Raw genomic sequence first — 20019 nt, 5'->3', positions numbered from 1 at the left:
CATGCAACATTCCAAGTATGGATTCTGCAAGACCCTAAGTAAATTCAGCATTTATTCCCCATGTCTGGTAGCCCTTAATAGGGCAGTGACAAACCACCTTCTTGAACTGCTGGAGTCTTTCTGCTAAAGATATTCTCTACACATTGGGTAAGGACTCTCAGGATTTAAACCCAGCAACAGTGAAGGAAGGGCAATATATTCACAAAGCTGGATGGTATGCAAATTGGAGAGGCACCCGCAGGTGTTGCAACAGAAGAAAAAGATGAAGAATATGCAGTGAACTGATCATTGTTCTTTCAGGAAAGCAAAACAACTTTATTCTTTGCTATCAACTCTGTTTTTATCAATGACATGAAGACGTGTTTTAGGATCATGTTTTAACTTGTGTTTTAAAAAGAAACTAAAAGGTTACTTGATTATCAATTGCTAGTTGTGTAAGAAAACTACATTTACTTTGGTATGTTCATTGGTCCTTAAGCTTTGTTGAAACATTGCTTTGCCAAATTGATTCAAAATATGATCATCCACTGAAGGATGAAGAGGAAGTGTTGGGGTAATTAGTGGGTAGCAAAGAGAAAACTGTTCTTTTGTAAATGATTGAATTGTCATTATGATGGTACAAGCATTGTTTTAATCAAAGTTTTGTGCTTAGATAGTACAAAGTGTCATTTGGATTCACTTAAATTAATTTTAGTAAAGGAAGTAAAAGAATACATTAAAATGTTTCAAGCATATAGCTATTGCTGGAAAGCTTTATTTAATAGCCAAGCAGGGGTTGTTCTGAGACGTGTGCTGCCTTCATGTTAAAAGTACTGCTACGTTGCTGTTGGTTGGCAATTTAGACCTAGTGACAATGAAGAAACAGTGATATATTTCTGATGGATAAGTAATAGGGAGGGGAAGTTGAAAGTAATGTTATTCTCACAGTGTTGCTGCACTTATCCTTGGTGGTAGAAATTGCTGGGCTGGAATGTGCTGTCAAACCAAGCTTGGTGAATTGTTGGAATTCAACCGGCAAATAGAATATACCGCATCAGGAGTGAAGGGAATGAAACGGACTCCACTTACAGATGTGTCAGTAAAGCAGGGAGCTTTGTCCTAGATGCTAACACATTTCTTTAGTCTTCCAGTTAGGGAATCCAAGACAGTGTTGATTATTTCATCACACACCAAATTTAAATCTTAAAGGAGGCAGGAGAAGACTTGAGATATTGGTAGATGAACTATTATTGCACAATACTCGACAACTATCCAGTTGCTGTAGCCACACTGATGATATGACTGTACCAAGTCATCTTCTGATCAGTAGTGACACCTTCACAATGTTAAAATTGGTTTTGTCATTGAAAATAAAGGGGAGTGATAATTATTGTTAAGTACTTGTGTTGCATGAACATTTTTGGTTGCATTATAATACTCAATACAAATCAAAATGTCATTATTAATAAATTGAAATGGAACTAATTGTTGTGGGAATCATTACAAAATAGTGCAGCCGAAATCTTATGATGATTTGATAATGATAGATGATCCAGGGTTCTTTACTGAGGAGCTATGGAAGCACAGTCTGAGTTTTGTAATAATTGATTGGATTAAACATCTTTAAGCATCTTTCTTAGGTTCAGGTTTGACTACATCCACTGAAGAGATTTCTCCTTGATTCCCATTGATTGAGGACTTCTATGTGCCAGGCTTGGTCAAATCCAGCCTTGACACCCAAGGCTGCTCCTTCAGTCTCCAAAAGCACGTAACCCTAGGCTTAACTCCAGAATTAGTTGCATCTGATCTTAAAAACTTGAGCTCAAAATTAGTTTCAGCATAAAAAGATCCAGCTGGGTTGGAAAGGGTTATCTTGTGATGCATAGAAAAGAGATTTTTCTTGAAACCCAGGATCCTCGGCTAAAGTAACAAGATTCTTCTTTAGAAAGCTGAATCCCACAGTTGTTCATCCTTTGAATGTAGAATGTAGATAGTTGGCCCAGACCCTCAGCCTTGTCACTTTCAGATGCCCCAATGAATTCCTTTTCCTCACCTCAAAAATGGACAGGTAGCCATGTCCCTTAGAAAAGCCATGTTCTTTTCATGTTTTTACAGACTGAGCCATTTAGTTTTGACACTTTTTTACTTCTCTGGGCACCAATCATGTTTGTTGTATATGTTCTCTATTCTTGTGTGTGTGTGTGTGTGCGTGCGTGCGTGCGTGCGTGCGTGCGTGTGTGTGTGCGTGCGCGCACGTGCGTGCGTGTGTGTGTGCGTGTGCGTGTGTGAAGGGACAGCAGAAGCAAAATTCAGACCTTGTTTAACTTCTGTTACTTCTAAAAAATTCTTAGTTTTCCGATTGGCACTGATTAGCTGCTCAATTCTTATTGAACAGTAAATGTAGCAAGTACAACCACTATTGACAAACAGTTACTGTCAAAGTGTAATTTCAAGGAACATTATGAAGTGACAGAATCTTTGAACCAACAATTTCTTTGCATTAGAAATACAAAACCAATGTGTTAGCAATTGTCTATAGATAAAAATCCAGGCAGCATTAGGTAATGGCAATAGAGTATAACCACTGATTATTTGAAAATGTCCTGATGTTTTCTCCATTTGTTTAAGTTGGTGCAGTTTTCTTATAGAAACAATGCTTTCTTCATTTAAATGATCTAGGTATAGCATTTAACAGCAGCTTTATGAACCTATTTTTGTTTATTCTCTTTGATGTGTAAGAAAAATCACTCTTTAGTTGAAAAGAAATATTGTTGCCAGAGTGTACTGGTGCCATGCTTCTTTTTCAACTGCTGGATGAAAGCAGTTTCTGTTTGTAGAGGAAAACCTGTAGTATGTTAGGAATTAAGCAATGAAAAACAAAGATCTGTCAAGGTAGCTCAGGAATCAATCCTGGTAGGATTGCATATTTTTATAATGATATAAATAAGCATATTTTTAAGTTTTAAGGTTTAGTGTAACACTGAAGAGGAGGATTTCCACTGCAAAGCCCATTAAACAGATTGCAAAAATCTATCCTTGTTACATCCAACTCAGCGAAGATAATGCTGTGAATGGTTTCTGATGCAGGTTGGGAATTCAGTATAGTTATTTTAATCAGCTACAAGTCCGTGCAAGTTGATATCTTGAAGAGTTAGCATTTAGTAAGTCTATAATTCACATTGAACTTCAGGTTACAAGTATCAATGAATTTGCTAATGCTTATTAAATTTAAAACTAGCTTATTCAATTTGTAATTTTATTTCAATGCCATTTAAATAAATATGGAATTGGTTATTGTGTAGATCAAAATGCCAAATAAAACATTTATTATTTCCTCTTTGCGTCTTACTGTACATGAAATAACTTCCCCTCAACCTAATGATATACTTAAACTTCAGAGAGTAGTCCAATAACACCAACATGATGATGTACATTATATCAGCTTCCTTTGTTGGAAAATATCATTAATGAGATCTGTCAAAGGACATATTTCACCACTTACTTAACAATGAGTTTGCTAGCATTGATGATGATCAGTAATGGGTTAAAAGAAATACAGTAATTCCTCAATTTGTGAAATTTTGCTATCATGTATTGACTCCTTGACGTAGATGTCTTTGATTTATGAAGATATATTTTACTAAAATGTAAAGCACACCACTCTTCACGCAGGGTAGTCCACTGCATGGAAAAGCCCAAAATGCAATTTGTGCAGCCTTTTTGATTTGAGAAATTTTGCTTAACAAAACATTTTTCAGGATAGTACCTATTTCATATGGTGAAGAATACCTGTAATGGGCTTAGTAGCCATGCATCACATGAAGGTTTTCTTTGGAACTTTCAGTTGTCTGCAGTCCAAGGCTCAGCATGTTCTGCTCAGCATGCCAAGATCTGCTAGAGATTAGATGCTGGTACATGTTAACTTCCATTCCACTGTGTATTCAACAGTGAGTCCAGTGGGGCATCACTGACATGCTAGAGAGAGGGTCCAGTTGCAATTTGTATTTGGACCCTCAGCACTATGCCAGGGCTAGTTGGCATTTGAACTGCAATAGGAACCACTGGCTTTGTAAAGAAGTAAAAGTTCAATGTTTAATTACTTTATTTTGATTTTTTAATTACTTCATAACACTTTATTTACAGTTTTTTTTATTTTCTTCAATTTTTGTACAAAGGTTTTTTGTAAATTTAAATATATTTGAGGTTTTTTTTTGCTTTTCCAATAGCTATCAGTGTTTCAGAATAGGACCTCAGGGTCTGATACCTAAGGTGTCCTCAGTGTGGAGCCACTTGCAAGACTCCTTTCAAGTATGGATGGCCACATTAGTCAGCCCTCCATAAATGGTTTAGTGTGAGTGGGAAGGCTCCATAGGTGGCAAATTCAGGCAGCAGGTCAGATCGAGGATGATCCAGCCAACTGAATTATAGGCAAAATTGTAAAAATAGAGAGTGGAGCTCAGAAGAGATGTCCAAGTCAACCATCCTGTTGCCTCTACAGAAGATGCTTGACCTGATGAGTTCCTCCAGCTGTATGTTTTTTTTGCTCCAAGTCTTCAAGGTTTATTTCACTTTGGAGCTCTTTGAAGAGAATAAGTGTATTTATTTGGATGAGATTCATATCTACCTCTTGATGTTAAATCCTACCATAGCTCAGAGCCCCCAGATTGAACATTTTTATTGTAACTTTAACTTTGAATGAAAATATCTTGCTGCATGTCAAGTTCTGATCAGCTTGAGAATCTTAGTACTTAAGTAATTAAAAAAGAACTATTAGTCAATGTTTTTTGGAACATGATTTGAATGCAAGACACTTTTTATTGTTGACCCAGAATTTGAAATTATTTCATCATTTTAAGGATCTGTGCAAACTAATTTTGCACTAATCACAATAATAATTTCAGGAGGGATGTGCTTTAATCCTTCTAAAGCTTGCCCAGATTATCTTTGCTCACAGCAGATAAATAACTAATGCTATTAAAATTGAAGCAGCTATTTCTTGATGTGATGCATGTTTAAAGTCTGCATAAAGACAAGTTCATTAAGTTGAGATAACATATTAATAAAGGAGTGAAAATTGAAATGGCTTTGCATCTTTTACAATTAAAATGTATGACATAGCTGTCCTGAAATTGATAATGAAGGAATTAGTTTGACACATTTTCTGGAAAAAGCATTTGAAACCTATACAGACACAAGCCATACTGCAATGTGTTATTTGAATATTTCTCTATGATATGAATTTTCTTTTGTTTCTTACGTGAAATATTTCATTGAGCTTTATGTCTGAGATTATTCTTCTAGATGCATCTTGTATTTTCAATGAACCAGACTGGTCATTTAGCTATTCATCAGACAGAGAGATGCAGGCATTGACCAGCAAGCCTACACTATACAAGCCACTGGAATACATCATGTACTGGAACATGATCTTGTCACCTCCAAATAACAAATTCTATAATTTTTCCTCAAGGTCAAAACAGTAAAGATGCTTCTCTTGCACTAACACTCAATATGAAATTTTTCCTTGAAATATACCCACACACTTTTTGCAAGACAAAATGCTACATTGTCATCTCTTAATGACTTTACACTCCAGAGGTTTTGAGTTGATCCCTTGTGGCCAATTTATAGCCAGCAGTCATTTGAATAAAATCATTGACAATCAACACTGTATATTTTCTCTGTATATTGAAAAGTCAACCACTTTCTTTGACTTAAGCTTGTCTTTATAGCAATTAATGCCAGATTTTAACAATTTATCCTGCCTACTGTGATTAGCACTGCTGCAAGAATGACACAGAGGATGAGCACACAACTTGCCACACTAAGCAACCTTAAATTAATGGATATAGTGTCAGAATTTTCCAAAAATAATTTTTTAGATAAGCAGTTACAACAGATTGATAGTAAAGCAATAGCATGACCAAGACGTAAGTTTATGGATTGGATAGACAACTGTCTAATTGTCTATCTTCCTCTTGAGTCTTCTTTGAACCAACCTGTGTCGAGGCAAAGTTAGTATTGGGTCCACTGAGAGTCTCCTATCCATCATCATCTGCACAGGTGCAGACTCAAGCTGGATATTTCTAATTATTTTTGCTCATAGTTTTATTTTGCAATGTGCCTACATTCTGTTTATTTTGTTAAAACAATGTCAGAGCTTCTTGCTTTCCATGTATCTTAGTAAAACTAACAAATATCATAAAATGTGTCCCAGATATATAACAGTTGTTATTCGTTCTATGAAATTTGCTTTTGGCCTCTGCTAACTTTTCATTCTGACTCCCACAAACCACTTCCTGTAAATAGAAATTTTGAGACTTTAAACAAAACCTTTTCATGTCCTTCACTGTGGTAACTTATGGTTCCTGAACTTTACTCTTTATAGAATCATTTTTCCCTATTTTGGTTCTATTTCATATTCCTCTGTTTCTTATCTACAGTTCACATATGGTTTCCCATTGAATTATTGACCCCTCCACTGTGTTCAGTAATAATAACTTTAGGGAGAGGGAAATGTCTATCAATAGGATCTTACTACCTAATGTAAACAATGGGACTACCCTCTTCCCAGACTAGGATGCCACTTTTATTGGCTTAAGAGTATGATCCATGTTTGAGTATTCTAGAAGAAATTCTTTATTAACCATTATATCATTGTTTTTCATTTAAAATCTCTTTTGTGGCCTAATTTCATATCATTATAGTTCTTACAGTTGTTTTATTAGCTATTTTTATGTATTCAATCATTCAGCCACAATACGGTTTCAGATATTGATTGTACTTTGTTTCCAGTCTTAACAATAATCCTTAATTACCCTCACATTATACCTAATATCCCATTATAAGCAACTCAACACCAAAAGGTTTATCCTGACAACAGACCACTAACGCATATTATCGCCTTTGGAACGTTATCCCATTTTTTTTTTCCCAGCAATTTAGAGAGTTAAAATCAGTAACCAAAATCAGTAATTCTTGTGCATGCTGTGACCAGAAAGGTAGCATCCAATAAATAATCAAACATAGCCAAAATACTGGGGATTATTGGTGTCACTTTCATTGGGATTATTTTCTACAACTGGGATTATTTTCAATGGGATTATTGTAGAAAAGAATCCCAAAGAAAGTGACATCAACTCCTTATTTTGCCATCTCTATAAGACAGGGTAATTTCTCCCCACCAGCTTTTATTGAAAAGACAACACCCATTTAACCGTACTGATTTATTTTACATAATGGTTATTTTCATGAGTAGGATTCATGGAATATACAGCTAGTACATTTGTGGATGCAGTTGGCAGTGGTTTTGCAGGATGCAAGTCAAGTAGTTCAGGAGCTTCTAGTTGCAATTAAATTATTCCTAGAGCTCTGCCTCTATCACTTTAAGTCATTACCTTCAGTTGTTCAAGTTTGACTTCCTAGTGAGGGAGGAAGAAAAGCTCCGCAAATGTGGAACAAGGCATAATGGGAAAAATACTGGATGGTTTGGTTGAAGTTGGGTGGTATTTCTGTTAAAAATATTTAACAGAACTACTACCCTTGTGATATAAGTGTCTTCTCTGCAGGTTGCAGAGAACCATTTCAAGCACACGTATTAAAGATTTGTTTGCATACATTGCAGTATAATTTCAGGATTGGTTCACCTAAACAGATGTTCAAAAGCTGTTAATTTGGATATTGTTAAATTAAGACCTTAGGTGGTTTATAATCATTCATGACCTTCTCTCTGACAACACACTTGTCATAGAGAATTTCAGTGACTTCCACAAGCAATTTTACAGTGGGAATCTATTGTTATTTTTAATTCACGCTGAATTATTGACAGCTTTGAATGCAATTGCTGCTTCAACCAAATGCCTCAGAAATAGAATTTTTTAAAGTACTTTTTCAGTATCTCAGCATTATTGGAAAGGCCAGTGTTTATAGCCTAGAGCTAACTGACTTGCAAGGCAATTCGAAAGGCTTTTAAGGGTCAACGATATCAAGTAGGCTGGAGTTGAATATATGCAAGCTCTCAAGTTCAAGTTCAAGTTTTTGTCATGGGTATACATACCCTGGGTGTAAATGCCATGAAAATTAGCTTTTTGCAGCAGCAGCATGGTAAAGTACAAACATGACTAATATAAATTATTCATAACTTACACAACAGAATAAACAAAACTAAACATAACAGCATCAGTGCAAGTTGAGGGAAATATAGTCTGAGGTAGAATTAGGGTTTTTCAGGTTGGTTCAAGAACCTGATGGCAGTGGGGAAGATGCTGTTGTTGAACCTTGAGGTGTGGGTCTTCAGTCTCCTGTATCCCCTGTCTGATCACAGCAGTGAGAAGAGAGCATGACCCGGATGGTGGGAGTCCTTAATGATGGATGTTGCCTTCCTGAGACATCGTATCTCGTATCGCAACGAGCTGCCAGAGGAAGTGGTTGAGTCAGGTACAATAGTATCATTTAAGAAGCACTTGGATTGGTACATGGAGAGGCAGGGCTTAGAGGGAAATGGGCCGAACACAGGAAATTGGGACTAGCCAGATGGGCACCATAGTCGTCATGGACTCATTGGGCTGAAGGGCCTGTATCCATGCTGTATTGCTCAATAACTTCATGTCCTCCACGGTGGGGAGAGCTGTACCCATGATGGAACTGGCTGAGTCCACCACTCTCTGTAGCCTCTCATATTCCTGTTCTACCAAGCCATGATGCAACCAGTCAGAATGCTTTCCACTATACATCTGTAAAAGTTTGTCAGTCTTCGATGACATGCCGAATCTCCTTAAACTTATAAGAAAGTAGAGAGTCTGGCACACCTTCTTCACGGTTGCATCTATGTGCTGAGTCCAGGGTAGATCCTCGGAGATGTTGACACCCAGGAACTTGAAGCTGCTCACCTTTTCCATCACAGAACCTTCAATGAGGATTGGTGTGTGTTCACCTGACTTCCCCTTCCTGAAGTCCACAATCAGTTCCTTGGTTTGCTGACGCTGAGTTATGACACCACTCAGCCAGGTGATCTGTCTCACTCCTATCTCACTGACTTGATCAGGATGGCAGATTTCCTTCCCTGAAGGACATTATTTTACAGTCATCATTAGCAGGACTAGTTGTTAATATTCTGTTTGTTAATTTGAATTTAAATACCACATCTGCCATGGTGGGATTTGAACTCAGAACTCTGGATTTTTACTTTTTCAATATTTTTATTAGTTTTCAAATTAATACAGATTAATATATAACATCAATGTTTACAAGGAGATCTGGATAACAATCATAGATAATCATAAAGAACAATAAGATATAAAAAAAATCTGTAGATCCAACAATCTCTTAGTAAATGAATATAATATAAAAGAAAGGAAAGAAAAAGATTGGAACTCTGGATTTTTAATCCAGGCCTTTGAATTATTAGTCTGCCAACTCAACCACTGTGCTGACACTATGGCTATATATAGTGCAGATATACAGACGTGTGGCCCACATTTAACTCACTTGCTTAAAAAGGAGATAGCTTAAGGTTAGACCATTATTTATGCTCCACCTAATTTTATGTTGCATTGCATTTAAACAATAGCTGGGACATAAATTTCATTACTGCCTAGAACCCTCATCATCATATTGTGCTACTCTGACAGACATGGAGTTGTATTTTGACCTTTGCTCCCATCTGTCAACACCAGGTTTCCCGTGGGAATAGATGTTCTTGTATCATGTCGATGTCCTCAGTCAGGAAATCACAGTGCATGTCAGGCCTGCTGCTGCTCTCCAGTACCTGGGACAGCAGGAAAGTCTATTCCATTGCTTCAATAATTGTGATATTGTGTTCTTTATTCAATCATTGATCTTGCATAATAGCATGAGGTCTTTATTCTACCATTTCATTGCTTGACCAAAGGGCTTACAAATATCTGGCTTTGAATCAGTATTTCATTTGCAAACCTCTGGCCTCAAGCACACCACAGGTAGTTTTTCAGATATCATAAAGGAAAATATGAAAATATGAAAATCTGCTAATTCACAATGTGAATGCTGTTACAGCTTTTGCTTTTGTTCTGCCTCCTCTTCCATTAAGTACTCAAAATGATTTTAACAGTAAAATCAGAAAATGCTGGAAATTCTCAGAAGGTCAGACAGCATCTGTGGAAAGAGAAACAGAGCTAGCATTCATCAAAGGGATCTTTGACTTGAAACGTTAACTCTATTTCTTTTTCCACAAATGCTGCCTGACTTTCTGAGAGTTTCCAGCATTTTCTATGTTTATTTCAGATTGTCAGCATCTGCACTTTTTGATTATTACTTTAGCAGTATCCACAAGTAGACAATAACACCAGATTATTTTGCTTTCACATTGCTTCACAAAAATCAATGAAATTCTTGCCTAAGACTTTTTTTTATTGTGTGATCATTGCAGTCAATTAATGACGGTAGGTACTTGTCTTCTGCGAGTTTATGATTTTATGAATTATTTCTTGAGTTAAAAAGTCCGCGTCAAAAATAGTACAGTAAATAGCATTGTTTGTCATTCTTGCCTCCAAAACTTTCTGCTGGACAATAATGATCTTTGTAATCTGTCTTGCAGTGAATGGAACTAACCACCATCTGCTAAACAGGGATTTAATTCATGTACCTGCTGCTGATTTCCCAGTATAATTGAACCTTCAATTAAATATTAAAATTAAATTTTAAAAAAATCAAATAAAATAAAATAATTAAACTTTAATTCCAAGCAACCATAAGTTTTAACTTCGAGAGGTGCCTGTCCTGTTTGATATTTTTTTCTACACACTGCTGTTCTGCTATCTGCTGCAATGCAGCTGAGTTCACTTCAAAAAGATCTTCTGTCTATTGTAGAAAAGGAATTACAGGAAAGAGAACAAATAACATTCTGCTTGCTGAACAATTACACTGCTCATCTGTAAAATATGTTTATCATGGTAATCACATAGAATGATATAAATAGAGCAGTTGATGACCTCAAGCCAAGTACTTTCAATGCTTGTGTTTTTGGCTAGTTCCCTTATATTAATAATGCTCTAGGGTTACAGATCTTTTATACTGACTTACTATTTGATACAGAGACTTGACTGATATCTGACCCCATTATTTCTGCTCCAGGAATACATTTTTTAGCAATTTGCATATGTCAATAAGAGAAGCTATTTTTAATTATTTTGTAATCCATCACTTTTGTAATTCATTTTAATTATTATTCAGTTGATGAACAATGACTATTTTCTCACTTAATATGCATAAATTAGAAAGTTAGCATAATTAACATGCTCTCTAATGATATTGTAGCTTGTAATTTTGATTAAGATGGGGATTAACAGTTTGAGTAATGGAAGTTTCTCTTTCTTTATTTTCTAATTAGCTTAATGTATATATGCAGATTAGATTATATTATCATAATTTATTTTCTCTAATGACCTGATGTTTATACCTTCCAATTTTCATAAAAATGCCAGTACAGGTTACCACCAGGGAAGTGCTTTGAATGAAACTCGAGAGAAGGAACTTACATTTCGATCGTGCTTATTGTAAAATGGGGCTATTCCAAAGTATCCAACTCCTGATAAAGTACTTTTTACTGTAATGAGGTTTAAGCAAATAATTCTATCTTCATCCTTTTTAAAAGGCTTGTTTTTGAGTGCAGCAGGTTCAGAATTTTGGTCCAAGCTATTTTAAGTGGAAGATTAAACACTGGTGTTGAAAATAGATTTCCTAGAGTTTTTGTGCTGGAAGATGACTTAATTTGAAATTACAGCAAAGTCAATTTATTATGGAATCTGTTTTGAGGGAAGAGGAAACAGAACATATGATAGAAACTATAGTAATTTCTCCCAATAAAAGCATGGTCAATTCCACACAGAATTGTAGTGAACGAGGGATTGTTACATACAAACTATGTAAATGAAGCCAATCTTAGTTATTTATAGCAATACAGCCAACAGGTAGATTGACAGGGAAATTACCCCATCATCTCCACTCTGGAAATAGCATTTGAGCTGTGCATAGTCAATAATGTAAGATCTAAAGAGGAACAGAATCGGGGTCAGGATCAGAATGCAGTCTTTTTCAAGAATTCTTTCTTGATATGGTTGTCTTTATATGGAGGTACGTGTTTGAGGAGAAAGATTTTAGTTAAGAGTGGTGTAAAAGTCAGGCAACAGAACAGAGAAAACAGTGAATTAAACATGTAATCAATAAAGAGCATAAAAATTGATGCATTAATTTGAAAATGCCACAAGAAATCTTTAATCATAAAATTTACTCAAATATCAAGAGTAAATAGTGAATGATATTGAAGATGCAAGCCATTCCAATTTTTGTAAAAATAGCTTGAACAAGGCATTGCAATGCTGTCTATTTTTAGCACTGAAAGATTTAGAGCTGACTTGTTATCTTGAAACCTATCACTTTGATACTACTTACTATGACTTTATAATCAGGGGATGCTTCAGACCATTTGAGATCTCAGCAATGGGTGGACCACATTTCCTTGTGGAAATCTCTTAAACATGGCAATTTCTTTAACTTGTCACTGTTTGACATTTGCTTGGTATTAAACGAATGTAAATAAATAAATCATCCTGACAACTTTAATCCCATGACCAATTATCTAATACTTTAATCAACATTATTCATTAGAAAATAAAACAGTATTCATTTTTTCCATTTTAACTGTGTCTGACATTTATTTTAAACCAGACTTGAGTTCCATCCAAGGAGATTGCGAACCTGGTGGTTCAACAACTAATTAAACTTTGATAATTGATAAAAGAAAATTGATTACAGAATTGCTTATAATCATTCCATTAATAGTAAATATGCATTATACCAGCTAACACTCAGAACATTAAAAAACAAGGCAATTCAGCTCCTCATGCCCACTTTTGTGCACTATCCTGAAAACTTTTGATTCACTGAATATCTGCACTCTATCAGTCTCTGTTTTGAATATACTGAACAACTAAGCCTCAACATTCTTCCTAGTGGAGAATTCCAAAGATTCTTTACCCTCTGGATGAAAAAAATATTCTTCTCATCTCAGTTCTGAATGGCCGACCCTGTATTTTGAGACAGTGACCACTGGTTCTAGGTACTCTTAACAGGGGAAACATTAGAACTTGGTATCTTTCAATGGGATCAACTACTACATTTCTCTTGCTACTGCATATTAAAAAGCTGAACATAATTAGTCTGTGTTTTTAGGCAATTTTTGTTGCCCATTTTGGTTATTGGTACCAGGTTAAACCATGTTTAATAATAGACCACCCATAGTTCCCTAAAACCAGTTTGAAAGTCATGATAGAGACTGTTTTGTCTTGTTTCCTGATAAAAATGAATGTTATCTATGTGGTGGTTTCCTCCTCTAGACCAATTGTTTAAGTATATGAAAATGCACATCCATCATGGTGCATTGGTAGCATTTTTATCCCCAATTCAGAAGATTGTGTTCAATGCCCATTCTGAGACTTGAACAAAATGCACCAAGGCTGATGGATTTCTTCATTGCTGCATGTGCCTTCTTGTGGATTAGATGTTAAACACAGACCCTAAAAGATTCTGTTGGCTTCATTTAAGAACAGGTGAATGTTCACTGTATTCTCGCCAATATTTATCTCCAAAACAGATGATATAGCCACTTATTTGTAGCATTTTGATTAATTGCCAAGCTTCCTGCATTACCACAAACACACACTCAATAGCACTCATTGACTGATAAGCATTTTGGAACATCAAGAGGTTATGAAAGTCACTAATCAAATGCAAGGCACATTCACAAACCATTTAAAGTAAAACTCTTCTGATTGGTTGTTTATAATTAATAATTCTGAATTCTACAGGAGATGAGAGTCAATATAAATAACCTAGCAACATCTATACACAATTTCACTGTGGGCCAGATACAGTGCTAACAATTCAGAAAGGCATATTGAAACTGTGCAACATCAATTTTAATTTCTTTAGCAAGAAAATAGATGAATTAGATAATCTGTAATTGTTTCAGTGAGTTCACTTTTAAGAGGTTCAAGCAGGCAGGGATGAGATTAGTCAACAACAGCTCATCATGATCAAAGCCAAGTGTGTGAATGTGCTGTTGTGAAAGAGTCAGGAAGTGGAACTGATGTTAGCAAGGAAGTCAAAGTTCCAGCTAGAGGTATGTTTCGAGAAGCTATTGCTAATAGCTCTGCTACTACTATTCATTAAACACAACAAAAGGTTAGGACTTCACATTGTAGTAAGTAGAATTTAGTATAAATAAAGTCCATGATGTGATCAGTATTCTTTAATTGAGAGATTAACTAAATAGTTTAATTTAAGAGTAATTTATGGCAGGGCAGCTTAGACCTGTGGAAGGCTCCCCTTGCAGAATAAAGGAAGTTAGGCATGCTACCGGTGTCTGTGATGACCATGTATGTAGGGAGGGTGCAACTGCTGCCCAGCTGCACTATGGATCTAGAGATATGAATGGATTCACTGCTTTGGATATCTTTGGGAAAGATGCTTCCTCAGGTGAATGCAGCAAGGCCTAACTTTGCTGAACTGGAGGGGAGGTAAAAGAATGGGATTGTAGAGAGGTGTTTCTGCCGCAGCAAACATGGTACCAGGGTCATGTACATCAAAGAGTTGTAGTAGAGCATCCTGAAGGGGGGGTGGGTGGGGGAGTGGATGGGGGTAAACACCAATGGTTGTGGTAAATATTGTTAACAACTACATTGGTTTATAAAAAAGGTGATGAGATCCAGCAAGATGAACCTAAAGCAGGGCCTCAAAGATGGAATGCACAGGATTATTTCCAATGCCACATGCTAGTGGATACAGGAACAGGAGAATCAACCTGATTGATGAGAGGCTGGAGAGATAGTGCAAGAGGGAGGGATTGTGGTTCCGGTTCTGAGGAAAGTGGGACAGTTACACTCAAGCACCACTGGGACCAATGCCCGAGGGTTGTTGGGGAGGGCTAAGTTTAAAATAGCATTCGGGTGGCAACCCATACAGGGAGACAAAGGAAGGGGAAACTAAGATAGAAACAAAGGACAGGAAGGGGAAAAACAGTAATAGAAGGCAGAGAAACCAAGTGTGAGAAACAAACAGGGCATTCATGCTAAATAATGCAAAAGAGATTAAGAACATTATAAAGTCAAGACTAAAGGCTTTGTGTCTTAATGCACAGAACACTCACAATAAGGTGGATGAATTAATCACACAAATAGATGTAAGCAGGTATATAATTAGGGCTGAGTTATGGTGGCAAAGGGTCTAAGCATAGGGGAAGAAGGCAGGAGAATGGGTTTGAGACGGAAAAAATAAATCAGCCATGATCGAATGGCAGGGCAGACTCGAAGGGATAAGTGGCCTAATTCTGCTCCTATGTCTTATAGTCTTATTGCATGGGAACTGAGCATCCCAGCATGTTCAATATTTGAAAGGTCAGGCAAAAGGGAAAAGCAGGTGGCTAGCTCTACTGGTTAAAGAAGATATTAATGCAATAGTGAGGAAGGATAATACATAGCATTAAAGCTTACATACAGAACACAAGGGTGGGGGGGAAGAAAGAATTGTAGGAGAGCGAGAAAGAAAAGAGAAAATGGGAAGACAAAAGGAGAAAGAGCAATGCAAAGAAAATGGATCTACTCTCTCTTTCACCATGAGAGCCAGACTAACTGCTTCAAAGGTGGTTATTCTACTATCACTACATAAGCTGTTTTTTAATTTTGTTGATTGAAATTTTTCAAATGCGCTGACTGTACTAATTGTAACATTAATCAAAATTAGGAATTGGTTTAATTGAGCCTACATTACTGATTGAAGCAGTCAACATAATTGACAGATATGCAATGAGTGATTAAAAATGTCAGATGGCCTGATGTTTGCTGAATCCGAGGAGCAGTGGGGTGGGCAAGGAGTTATTTTTCATTTTGTCATGTGATGCGAGCATGATTGGCAAGGCCAGCATTTAATGCCTGTCCCCATTTTACACTCTAATGGTGCTGGTGATCTGCCTTCTTTTACCACTGCTGTCCTGTGGTCAAGAACTTTGCTTGATTTTCCATTTCAGAAGGCAGTTAAGACTCAACTACATCGTGTGGGTCTGCAGTCACATGTAGACCGGTATGTGGAAGGGAAGCAGATTTCTTTTCCTGGAGGATGCTAGTTGAACTAACACAAGAACATAAAAGAAAGAAGCAGGAGTAGGCCATTCAGCTCCTCTTACTAGCTCAGTCACTCAATAAAATCGACTGATCTTTTATGTAAGGACCATTGTCCTGCACTAGCTCTGGATGAAGGAATTTCTTCTAATTTCTGTCCTGAATGGCTGACCCCTTATTTTGAGACTGACCTCTGCTTCCAGACACACCAGCCAGAGGAGACATTAATTTCATATCTACTTGTCAAACCGATAAGAATTTTGTACATTTCAATGCAATCACCTCCCTTTGCTGATAACACAAGAATAGGTTTGAGGGTATACGGAGATTAGGATATTAGGATTCTGCAACTGAGCAAAAACTTGAAAAATAGAGTTTAAGGTAGGAAAGTGTGAGAGGAATCTAAAGGTGGACTATTATCTATATGGAGAAAGATTGCAGTTGAGCGAAGAGAGACCTAGATGTTCTTGTGCATAAATCTCAAAAAGACAGCAGGCGGGTGCAGCAAGTCATTAATAAGGCCAGAGAGTTGGAGTTTAGAAATAGGGAAATATTGTAACAAGGGTACTGGTGATGCCACAGCTGAAATACTGTGCACAGTTTTGGTCCCCCTATTCAAGAAAGTATATACTGACACTGGAAGCAGTCCAAAAGACATTTACCAGGCTAATTCCTGGAATGAGAGTGTTGTCCTATCACAAGTAGCTAAAGGAATTAGATCTATATTCTTTGAGGTTTAGAAGAATGAGGGATGATCTTATTGAAGCATTAAAGAGGTGGCATGACAGGATATCTATTGATGTTTCCACTATTGAGAGAACTTCAAACAAGGGGACATCGTTAAGAGATGAAGCAGGGGTCATTTATAACTGAGGTACATGGGAACTCCTCGCAGAAAATGATGAATCTCTGGAATTCTCTATCTCAGGGAGTTGTAGGGGCTAGATTTTTTGGGATATTTAAGGAGGAAGTGCTTAAATTTTTGACAGATCAGGGAATTGAGGGCTAAGGGGAACTAGCAAAGAAGAGGACCTAGGACAGATCAGATATGATCATATGGAATGGCAATACAAGCTTGAGTAGTCTACTCCTGATTATTTTTTTAATATATTCATATGATTCTATTCTCTAAAATCAAGAGAGTATAGGCCCAGTCTGCTTATTTTTCTGTGTGTCAAACAAGCATACCATCTCCGGATTCAAACTGGTCAATCCTTGCTGCACTCTCTCTCTTGCAAACACATCCTTCCTTAGGAAGGAAGACCAGAGATATGTACATTGGAGGTACAATCTCACCCAGAACACATATAACTGGAGCAAGACATCTCCTCTTCTGTATTCAGTAAATACATATGCCTTTCAAATTGCTTGCTGTACTTGATGACTGTACAACAATGCGGTACGGTACTGAACTGTGTCTGAACTAGTTGGGATTTATGTCAATCCAGTAATTTCATGGTTGGCATCACCAGGACTAGACTACCTCTGTAATATCATCTATCCTCACAGCTCTCTGAAACACTTGTATCCATTTCTGACCACTTAGACGTTGCTGGCCATTCCAGTCCTTCAGCTCCTCATACCCCAAGACAGTGGTGCACAACTATTTTTCTGGGAAGGGCCACACTTATAATCCAAACCACTTCTAAAGACCAGTAAGAGAGACACATTTTAGATTACAACTATTTATAAACACATTTTTCTTGAAAACTGGATACAGATTATTTTTTGTCCTGTTTGAAGACACAATTGTAATAGTTCTTGCTGCCCCAATCACTGCTTCCTCCCTCACCACTCACAGTTCCCTCCCCCACCACTCACTGCCCCGTCACTGCCCCACTCACTGCTGCATCGGTACTCATTCAATGCACCCTCTCTGCCCATTCACTGACCCCAGCTACTTTACTTACTGCCATCTTGCTGCTCCACCTGCTGCCCTCTTGCCGGCCAATTCCTACATTTCTCGTGCTCCTTTCCCTTTCATCAGGCTGTACTTTACTGCACCACAAGGTCAGACGGTGACAGCCCCGTATGCACCTGCACTGTAAGAATTTCTTTCATGACAGATGCATGCCCACCAGTACTATATCCCAACATTATACCATGATAGTACTGTTGTCCCATGTTGATAGGCTTTTATCCGCAGTACATAACTGAAGCATCCCGTGGGATCTTGACAGGGTGGACGTAAGAAGAATATTTCCTCTTGGAACATAGAACATTACAGCACAATACAGACCCTTCGGCCCACAATGTTGTGCTGACATTTTATTCTGCTCTAAGTTCTATCTAACCCTTCCCTCCCACATAGCCCCACATTTCTCTATCATTCATGTGTCTATCTAAAAGTCTTTTATTTGTCCCTAATGTATCTGCCCTCACAACCTCTGCCGGCAGTGCATTCCATGCACCGACCACTGTGTAAAAAACTTACCCCTGACATCCCCCTTATACCTTCCTCCAATCACCTTAAAATTATGCCCCCTCGTGTTAGCCATTGTCACCCTGGGGAAAAGTCTCTGACTGTCCAGTCGATCTCTGCCTCTTAGCATCTTGTACACCTCTATCAAGTCACCTCTCATCCTCCTTCTCTCCAAAGAGAAAAGCTCTAGCTCACTCAATCTATCCTCATAAGATATGTTCTCTAATCCAGGCAGCATCCTGGTAAATCTCCTCCTCACCCTTTCTAAAGCTTCCACATGCTTCCTATAATGAGGTGACCAGAACTGAACACAATACTCCAAGTGTGGTCTAACCAGAGTCCTATAGAGCTGCAACATCACCTCGTGGCTTCTGAACTCAATACCCCGACTAATGAAGGCCAACACACCATATACCTTCTTAACAACCTTATCAATCTGCATGGCAACCTTGAGGGATCTATGGACATGGACCCCAAGATCCGTCTGTTCCTCCATACTGCTAAGAGTCCTGCCATTAATTTTGTATTCTGCCCTCAATCTCCTGAAGTGTATTACTTCACACTTATCCTTGTGGGAGAATTTAGAACAAGGGGTTACTGATTAGAAGTAAGGGATTATTCAGTTAAGACAGTGATCAGGCAGTCTTTTTTCTCTCGGAAAGTTCTGAATCCCTGGAGCTCTCTTCCTCAAAGGGCATTGGAAGCAGGTTCTTTGAATGTTATTAAGGTGGACGAAACAGATATTTAATAAGGTAGGTAGGGGTGAATGTTACTCTGGATAGACAGGAATGCGGATCTCATTAAATGTTGGTGCAGGCTTGAGGGGCAAGTAGCCTCTCCCTCCCCGAGACCTAGGACTCAACACCTCCCTCTGTAACTGGATCCTTGACTTTCTGACCAACAGACCGCAATCAGTGAGGATAGGCAGCAGTACCTCCAGCATGATTATTCTCAACACTGGTGCCCCACAAGCCTGCATCCTCAGCCCTCTACTCCCTATACACTCATAACTGTGTGGCCAGATTCTGCTCTAACTCCATCTACGAGTTTGCAGATGATACCACCGTTGTAGGCCGTATCTCAAACAGCGATGAGTCGGAGTACAGGAAGAAGATAGAGTTTAGTGACGTGTCATGACAACAACCTTTCCCTCAATGTCGACAAAACAAAAGAGCTGGTCATTGACTTCAGGAAAGAGGGCGGTGTACATGCACCTGTCTACATCAACAGTGCTGAAGTCGAGAGGGTTGAGAGCTTCAAGTTCCTGGGAGTGAACATCACCAACAGCCTGTCCTGGTCAAATCAAGTAGATGCCACAGCCAAGAAAGCTCACTAGTGCCTCTACTTCCTCAGGAGGCTAAAGAAATTCAGTTTGTCCCCTTTGACTCTCACCAACTTTTATCGATGCACCATAGAAAGCATCCTACCTGGATGTATCACGGCTTGGTACGGCAACTGTTCTGCCCAGGA

This window comes from Pristis pectinata, chromosome 11 (genome assembly GCF_009764475.1).
Source record: "Pristis pectinata isolate sPriPec2 chromosome 11, sPriPec2.1.pri, whole genome shotgun sequence".
NCBI lineage: Eukaryota > Metazoa > Chordata > Chondrichthyes > Rhinopristiformes > Pristidae > Pristis > Pristis pectinata.
This window is presented reverse-complemented; position numbering follows the sequence as displayed.